The 8,808-nt window shown below is 45.8% G+C and overlaps 1 protein-coding gene across 2 annotated transcripts in view; it reads left to right on the top strand.

The window, feature by feature from the left end:
• The first annotated feature begins 678 nt into the window (after positions 1–678).
• Positions 679–8,808, top strand: part of ARHGEF28 (Rho guanine nucleotide exchange factor 28) — a 259,431-nt gene continuing 251,301 nt past the window's right edge. For both annotated transcript variants that reach the window (XM_006081332.3, XM_006081331.3), the window contains exon 1: positions 679–792. The gene's annotated coding sequence lies outside the window, so the exon portion shown is untranslated. The remainder of the gene's footprint in view (positions 793–8,808) is intronic.

Raw genomic sequence — 8,808 nt, 5'->3', positions numbered from 1 at the left:
TTAACTGAAAAAGCGCGCTGGATGGAAGGGAGTCCCTCTCACATTGTAAAAGCAGGTTGCAGTTTTCATGGGAATGTTTGCATTAGGAAGACTTCTCTTGGAGCCGCCTGGGTGTACGAGCACCAAGGAATCTCAGCTTGCCCAGCTCTGGCCCAGAGGAACATGAGCCTCAAGATTTTAAAGTCATACTTGGGCCACGCTGTGTCACAGGTGCGGTGGCTTTGGGCAGAGGGCAGCCCAAGCCTAGCTGGGGCCTGGCACAAGTCCTTTCAGGAGCGGGCAGGCGAGGCCCACGGGAGCCCGGGGCGCGCGGGCGCCGCCACCAGGGCGCAACCTCGCCCTCCTCTGGCCGGGCAGGGCCGCGCCAGCCTCCGCCCACCGGGGCGCTCCGTTCCCGGGTGGGAAGCCGAGGCCAGCGGGCCACCGCCCCGCGGCGGGAGGGGCTGGCGGAGGCAGCTCAGGCGGGGTTTCAGGTTTCCTCCTGGAGCCGGTGTCGGGCGCGGCGGCGGGCGGGCCGGGCCATGTGATGCCGGGCGGGCGGCGGGCAGGCCGGGATCCTGTGGCAGCCGGCAGGCGCGCGGGGAGCCAGAGCGGGGAGCGGGGGCGGCACCAGCGCGGGCGCCGCCACCCCGGCCTGGGCGCGCGGCCGCGGCTCCGCCCCTCCGCGCTGGCCGCCGGGTCGCCGCCGGGCGTTGGCAGCTTCGGAGAGCCTTCCCGGCTCCGGGCGCCCGCGGGCAGGGCGCGGGGGCAGCGCCTCGCTCGGCTGCGGAGGCTGCGGGGCCACCGCTCCAGGTAAGTGATCTCTGGGCTCCATCCCAGGCGCCTCTCTGCAGCCCTGGGCGCAGAACTTGCGCCCGCCTCACCTGAGTTCGCGGCGCGGAGCTACTTTCTCCCGGATCCCGGGGACGGCGAGGGTCAGCCGAGGTGGAGAGGGGGTGTTGCTGCGGACTCGGCGGCGCGAGGGATGGCCGCCGCCTCCCGGCCCTTCGGGAGCGGCAACAAGTGCAAAGGGCTGCACTGCCCGGCGGCGCGGCGGCAGCTGCGGAGCGCGAGGTCGCCGGGGCGGCACAGCCGCTGCGCACCCAGGAGGCGGTGGCGGCCCCTCTCGACCCCGCCTCCGGGGACCGGGATGGGTGGGTGGAAGCCCGGCCAGTGCCCTCGGACGCTGGGGAAAGAAATGGCACTCCTGCGGCGGGCAAGGGAGATGCTCGAAAGCTGGGGGTCTCCTCTCCCCATCGGTGCCTCGGCTCCGGGTGGAGGGTACCCGGCGGGGCCGGGTCCCCCAGAAAGCAGACCAAGCACAAGCCCGGACAGAGGCCATAACCTTTCTTTCGTGTAGTAACATCTGCTGAGTCTTAAAAGGTATCTACAGTTAGGAGAGGCGGTCAGAATTCTGTTGGGTTTCTGGATGCTGATTTTATAGATTGGTTTGTCCCTTGAACACCCGGGGTGTGGGTGGTGGTACCCTCACCCTCCCGTGCTTGGAGCTTCCGCAGGGGTCATAATGATGGGCCTGTGCGTGGCGGAGGAGGCATCCTGGCCTGTCCGGGGCTGCGTGGGAGCTGGTGCTCAGGCCGCCTTGGAAACCCAGCTCTGGTTTCCCAGACACCAATTAGATTTCCAGGAGAGAAGGCATCTGCTCCCTCGGAGCGCACAGCCTGCCCCCATTGGCTGCACCTGGGTGGGTCAGGCAAAGGCAGCAACATCTGTGTTTGCGCACGTCTTCCTCCGTGACCCCTGCCTGGGCTTCGACAAATATCCGCAGACCCAGAGTTATGGAGGTGAGCCACCAGACCAGTGCCAACTGGGTAAGAAACACAGAAAAGTACGACGTTCAGAAAGAACTAATCATTGGGGTCCCACGGGGTCTCCGGTTTTCTGAAACTTTGTCCTCAAGTGTTCCTAGGCCCGGAAGCTGTCAGGGGAAGTAAAATCCTGTTTTCACAACAAAAGCAAAAATAAAAGACCTGTCCTTGTTGCGTTCTGTGGGTTGCTGTTTTGCACTTGATTATCCAAGCAGAGTGGTAACTTTACCCGGGAAGGTTTCTATATACCGGTTCTGGGTTTTTGTGTACAGGTTCTTAAAGCACATTGGTGTTTGCCCGATCTTGATGAATGGTCAAGCTAACCCCTTTGGAGTCTTGGGAGGAAAAGAAATGAATACTGCAAAAGCCTTTGGAACTTATACAACACAGTATTTCAGTGTCATGTTCTGATGTGGACTTTCTGTGTGAGTGTGCTCGCTAACTTTGGACAAGTAAGAATGCGGGTAGCATCAGACCTCCTGTGTAGTGGTTAGGGAAACCAAGGCACCGCTGGCTACTGGGTGTGTGACCCAGAAGCATGTCCTGGCTAATGGGAGAATGGAGAACAGAGAATCAGTGTTTGTCCTGCTTCTGACTGTATTTTCTTCCTTATCAAAACCTGGCTAACCAAGAACAAGTTATGCAACAGGTGTGCCAGTAGACTTTCCTTTGAAGCACCTGTCCTGTCCTTGAAGCAGTTTAGAAACAAGGAGGACAACAGTACCGGCGTAGCTCCTCAGTATTTTGGGTTTGATTCCATACCTCCACAATAAGGAGAGTATTGCAATTAAGAGAGTTGCAATCTCTCTCTCTCTTTTTTGTTGTTGCCGGTGGAAGGTCTTGCCTTCATTTGTTAAAAAAAAAAAAGCAACATGTGTGAGATGCAATAAAGTGGAGCATAATAAAACGAGCTGTGCCTGGAGTTGGTAACCGAGGCTCTATGAAATTTCATCAGGGGCCTCACTTGGGTTTCACAAAACCTTTTTAAAAGTTATGTGAACGCTGTAGAAGAGTTTGGAATATTTTCCCATCGTGCTTATAAGAAACTACTGCTGTGGCTAAGACTTAAACTGGGCAGGAATTTCAGGTGAGCTCTGATACATGACCTCCTTTCGTATATGCCACGTGAGAAAAGGAAATGTGTTCTAAATAGGTATTAAAGTAAATGGTGGAATATAAGATTACTTTTACATTAAACATTCTGTACAAAACTGGTAACCACTATACTGGTACTTAAGCTCCAATCTTAAGTCCTGCCAGGATCCTAACCAACACTGACTCCCCAGAAAAGATTTATTACATAAATGTTGGAAAATACTTTATGATTGGGGCATGGCTAGGATGGTACTGCACAGATTCCAAATTATCCTTGAACTCCCCGCCTGACTGTAATTTTATCATGCTTTAATTTACTGATTAGATATGACAGATCTGGCTTATGTAGGTTTTGTCAAATTGCATTTGTACTTAGTGGAGCTGAGAAGCTATAGGATCTCTCCCCCTTTCCTCCTCCCCCGTAACCTTAAATAAGATTTGTTATAAAGAGATGGGTCAAACTGGGCAACTACTATTGAGAGTTCTAATTAAAAAAAACACACCAGTGTTGTATTTGAAATGCATCAAATCCAGGGAATTTTGCCATGTTAGAGCTGTACTGTAAATATGGTTCCACTCTGTAGGGCTGCAGTCCAGATCCCTTACTTAGGCAAAGCTAGGCTTGGTGATATTTTTCTTAAGAAGTGCAGGTCAAGTCCTATACACCCAACCTTTTGCCCTGATTAGATATAGTAGTCTGTCATTTTGTCCAGTATCTATATTCCTTAGTCCTTCTGTTACTTTCCTGGTATTAAAAAGTTCTCAAAAGCTCAAAGCAGTGTCACGCTGCCTTAGCCATTTTCACAGTTTCTTCATGCTCCTCTTCTGTCACCATTTTCTTGATGTATATTCCTTCAACAAATACTTGAAGGTCCACTATGCTCCCGATGCTGTTCTTTGCTTTAATTCTCTGGACTGTGGATTTCATGTTTAAGGCAATACTTTTTCGGTTTCAGAGTTTTTGGGATTTGTTGCATTTTGAGTGGACTTTTGCACACTTGATACTAAGATAATTTGGCTGGTAAAATGTCATGTAACTTTTTAATGTGATAATACATCTTCTTAATTGACTGCAGTTTTCCCCTTGAAATTTGATCTTAGGCACAATTGTAATTTGTTTATTTCTACCATTACGGCTCCTGGATTTCTTCTCCTGGATAACCAAGATAATGAGATTTGACATCATTTTAAATATCAGGGCAAGTATAAAAGTAATATAAGTGAATATAGGGTTTTTGTTTCAGTGATCTTGGTTTTGAACACTTATATCAGATATATTTTTATTTGTCTTCAGAGGTGTCTTCTCTTATTTTAGTTTAATCTTTTCCTTAATTGTCAATTTGAGGCTGGATGACTGTAGAAAGTTAATGAAAAGGTAATATTCTTTTAACAGCAGAGGGGACATCTTGTGTCCGAGAGTGAAGGCCAGCACAGGTGAGGTCGGCGACACCTTCACTTTCCAGGGCATGTACAGAAGAGACCCTTCTAAAACCAGCGCTCAAATATGTTCTGCCTATCTCAGGTAGATCATTCCGCCTTTAAAAAAAATGCTTAAAATGTTAATATGCTTTGTATATTTTCTTTTGGTATGCATAGACTTTCCCTCAACTTAATAAATAGGTGATCAAGAGATCTATTACATATATTAATGGAACTTATGGTTTAGCTCGGAAATTCATTTTCAAACACGAGTGATCATGCCCTTTGTGCTTACGGCTTGCTCCTTTTCTTCCATCATTTTATGATTTAAAGAAATTATCCTTCATGAACCATAACAAAGTGGTTAAGAGTGGGGACTCTGGAGCCAGACTGTCTCGTTCGACAGCCCGCCTCTGCCCGGCTGTGTGACCTCTCTCTACTTCAGGGTTCCATTTGTGAAATGGGGATAATCATTGTAACCTGTCCCCTTGGGTGGTTGTGAGAATACAGTGAGTAAATTTATAGAGAGCTCTTCTACTAGTACTTGGCAGAGAGGAAGAGCCAGAAAATGTTGGTGGTTATATTTGTAACAGAGGGAAATAGACATTTTTTAAAAAGTCGCTCTACCAGGTTTCCCAGGTTTCAGGCAGTGAGATGTCAGCATGACCGCAGGGGAAAGCACCTGAGGCTTTGAGTTTGAGGCAGGGATAGAGACAGTTGTGTAATCTTGTGTGAGTATGAGCCCTCTCTGGGTCTCAATGTTCTCATCTGCTGCGATGGAATGGAGTAGACTTGATGGTCTCTACAAACCTGCCAGTTCTAACATGAAATTTCAAAGTGAGGAGGGCATTGGTCAAGTCAGCCTTGCTGTTTTGGGCAACACTGCCAGGAATTCACTGTTCACCGGGCCACCTCTCAGTGGGTAGTCAATAAACATTTGCAGGGGTTATCAACTGTTGCTACCGTTAATGTACCTCACCTTGTCACCAGACAGTCATCAGGTTGAAATGACAGACTTATCTTCTGGATTTAGTCCAGGGAGATTTCAGACATGAAAGTCTGGATCCCAGGGACGCAGGTCATAGACTACCCTGCTCCCTCTCTCTTCTGAGGAGGCCCCCATGGGGAAGAGGGGTGAGGTAGCTCTGGGAAGATGAAAGGTGAGTGGGCTGATTGTTTCTGAATTTCATGATAAAATTTCCACACCAGACACACAGGGAAACATCACCATTGGCCTTTGCAGGGCCGCTGTAAACCAGGACTCAAAGCAAAGGAGGTCTTAGACATTGAGCATTGGTGAAGATCAAGAGGTTTTTACTGGGCTGGATGGTTCTTTCTGAGGCAATTTTCCTTCTTCCCTAATGACCCTTGTTTATTGTCTGTGCATTGCCACCTGGTTCTTTGTCAATAGTCTTCCTCCTTTTCTTTCTTTTTAAAAAAATATTTGTATTGATTTTTAGAGAGACAGGAAGGGAGCGGGAGGGGGAAGAGAGAGAGAGAGAGAGAGATTCAAATGGTAGGGGTGATTATGGGTTATTTGAGTCCATAACCCAGGATTCCAAGTCTGGTTCTCATTGGAATTACTTGGGTTCAGAATCTCTCAGATGTATAATTGGAAAATATAATTGTACATCAAATCATCACATGTATGTAAAATATGTACATGTACATGTGGATTAATTATCAAAACCAAGATAATTAACACATCCATCACCTCATATAGTTAACTCTTTTCTTGTGTGTATGGTGAGTACACTTAAGATCTACTCTGAGCAACTTTCAAGTATGTAGTAACACTTTAACTATAGTCACCATGCAGTACATTAGATCCTCAGAATTTGTAACTAGAAGTTTATACCTTTTGACCTACATCTCCCCATTTCCTCATACCCCAGCCCCTGGCCACTATCATTCTATTATCTGTTTCTATGAAATTGGCTTTTTTTTTGTTTTTTTGTTATTGTTAATCCTCACCTGAGGATATTTTCCCATCAGTTTTTAGAGAGAGTGGAAGGGAGGGAGAGAGACACACACACAGAGAAACACTGATGTGAGAGAAACACATTGATTGGTTGCCTCCCGCATGGGCTTTGACCAAGACCAGGGATCAAGCCTGCAACCGAGGTACATGCCCTTGACCAGAATCAAACCTGAGACCTTCAGTCTGCAGACCAACACTCTATCCACTGAGCCGAACCGGCTAGGGCTGAAATTGGCTTTTTAAAAGATTCCACATACTACTGATACTGTATTTTATAGCAGACAGTATTTGTCTTTTAAAGTTTGACATTTTACTTAGTGTAATGCCCTCCAGGTTCATCCATATTGTTGCAAAAGGCAAGACTTCCTTTTTTATGGCTGAATAACATTCCATCATGTTTATATACCACATTTTCTTTATCTACCCATCTGTTGATGGCACTTAGGTTGTTTCCATGTCTTGGCTATTGTATATAATGCTACAATGAACATGGGGGGTACATATAATCCAACCAACTGAGCAACCTGGCCAGGGCAAGAGCAGTTTTTTTTTGTGGGAACTGAACATGATTGGTGTTTTATGACATGCATTTAAAATGGTAGTAGGTTGTGTGCAATAAGGTTTTTAAAAGATAAACTGGCCTTAACCGGTTTTGCTCAGTGGATAGAGCGTTGGCCTGCGGACTGAAGGGTCCCGGGTTCAATTCATGTACCTGGGTTTCGGGCTCGATCCCCAGTAGGGGTTGTGCAGGAGGCAGCTGATCGATGTCTCTCTCTCATCGATGTTTTAACTCTCTATCCCTCTCTCTTCCTCTCTGTAAAAATCAATAAAATATATATTTAAAAAAATAGTCTGAGTACAGTGGCTTTTTAATATCTAGTATTGTGATATCTGGTATTGCCAACTTCATTCTTTTTTAAGATTGCTGCAGCTATTCAGGTCTTTTTAGGTTCCATATAAATTTTTGCAATGTTTGTTCTAGATCTGTGAAATATGCCATTGCCATTTTAATAGGGATTGCCTTGAATCTATTGATTGCTTTGGGTAGTATGGACATTTTAATGATTTTTATTCTACTAATCTCTTTTTTCAATGTCCTGTAGTTTCTGAGTACAGGTCTTTTACCTCCTTGGTTAGTTTTATTCTTAAGTATCAGGGTTTTTTTGTTTTAATGGTAAAGCCTGGTACTGGCACAAGAATAGGCATACAGGTCAATGGAACATAACAGAGCACCCAGAAATTGACCCACACCATTATGCTCAATTAATATTTGACAAAGGAGGCAAGAGCATACCAGGAGTAAAAACAGTCTCTTCAATAAATGGTGTTGGAAAAATTGGACAGGTACATGCAAAAATGAAAGTAGGCCATCAACTTACACCATACACAAGAATAAATTCAAAATGGATAAAATACTTAAATGTAAATTGTGAAACCATAACAACCTTAGAAGAAGCCATAGGCAGCAAAATCTCAGACATCTCTTATAGCAATATGTTTACCAATACATCTCCTAGGGCAGTGGTTCTCAACCTTCTGGCCCTTTAAATACAGTTCCTCATGTTGTGACCCAACCATAAAATTATTTTCGTTGCTACTTCATAACTGTAATGTTGCTACTGTTATGAATCTCAATGTAAATATCTGATATGCAGGATGGTCTTAGGCGACCCCTGTGAAAGGGTCGTTCGACCGCCAAAGGGGTCGCGACCCACAGGTTGAGAACCGCTGTCCTAGGCACGGAAACTAAGGAGAAAATAAATGTGACTACATTGAAATAAAAAGCTTCTGTACAGCAAAAGAAAACATCAACAAAATGAAAAGAGAGCCCACTGCATGGGAGAACATATTTGCCAATGATACATCTGATAAGGGGTTAGTTTCCAAAATATGTAAGGAACTCATGCAACTTAACAAAAGGAAGACAAACAATCCAATTTAAAAATGGGCAAAGGATACTAAATAAACACATCTCCAAACTGGACATTCAGAAGGTCACGAGACATATGAAAAAAATGCTCAAAGTCACTAATCATCTGAGATGCAAATTAAAACGACAATGACATGTCACCTCACACCTGTCAGAATGGCTATTACCAACAAATCAACAAATGACAAGTGCTGGCGAGGATGTGGAGAAAAGGGAACCCTAGTACATAGCTGGTGGGAATGCAGACTGGTGCAGCCACTGTGGAAAACAGTATGGAGTTTCCTCAAAAAAATTAAGAATGAAACTGCCATTTGACCCAGTGATCCCACTTCTAGGAATATATCCTAAGAAAATAGAATCACCAATCAGAAAGAATATATGTATCCCTATGTTCATAGCAGTGCAATTTACAATAGCTAAGATTTGGAAATAGCCCATCAACAGATGCATGGACAAAAAAACTATGTTACATTTACACAATGGAACACTATGCAGCTGTAAAAATGAAAGAGCTCTTACCATTTGTGATAGCATGGATGGGCTGGAGGAACATTATGCTGAGTGAAATAAGCAAGTCG

The sequence above is a fragment of the Myotis lucifugus genome, unplaced genomic scaffold, assembly GCF_000147115.1.
Source record: "Myotis lucifugus unplaced genomic scaffold, Myoluc2.0 scaffold_0, whole genome shotgun sequence".
NCBI classification, from domain to species: domain Eukaryota; kingdom Metazoa; phylum Chordata; class Mammalia; order Chiroptera; family Vespertilionidae; genus Myotis; species Myotis lucifugus.
The sequence above is the reverse complement of the archived record's forward strand: the minus strand, read 5'-3'. Positions and strand labels throughout refer to the sequence as shown.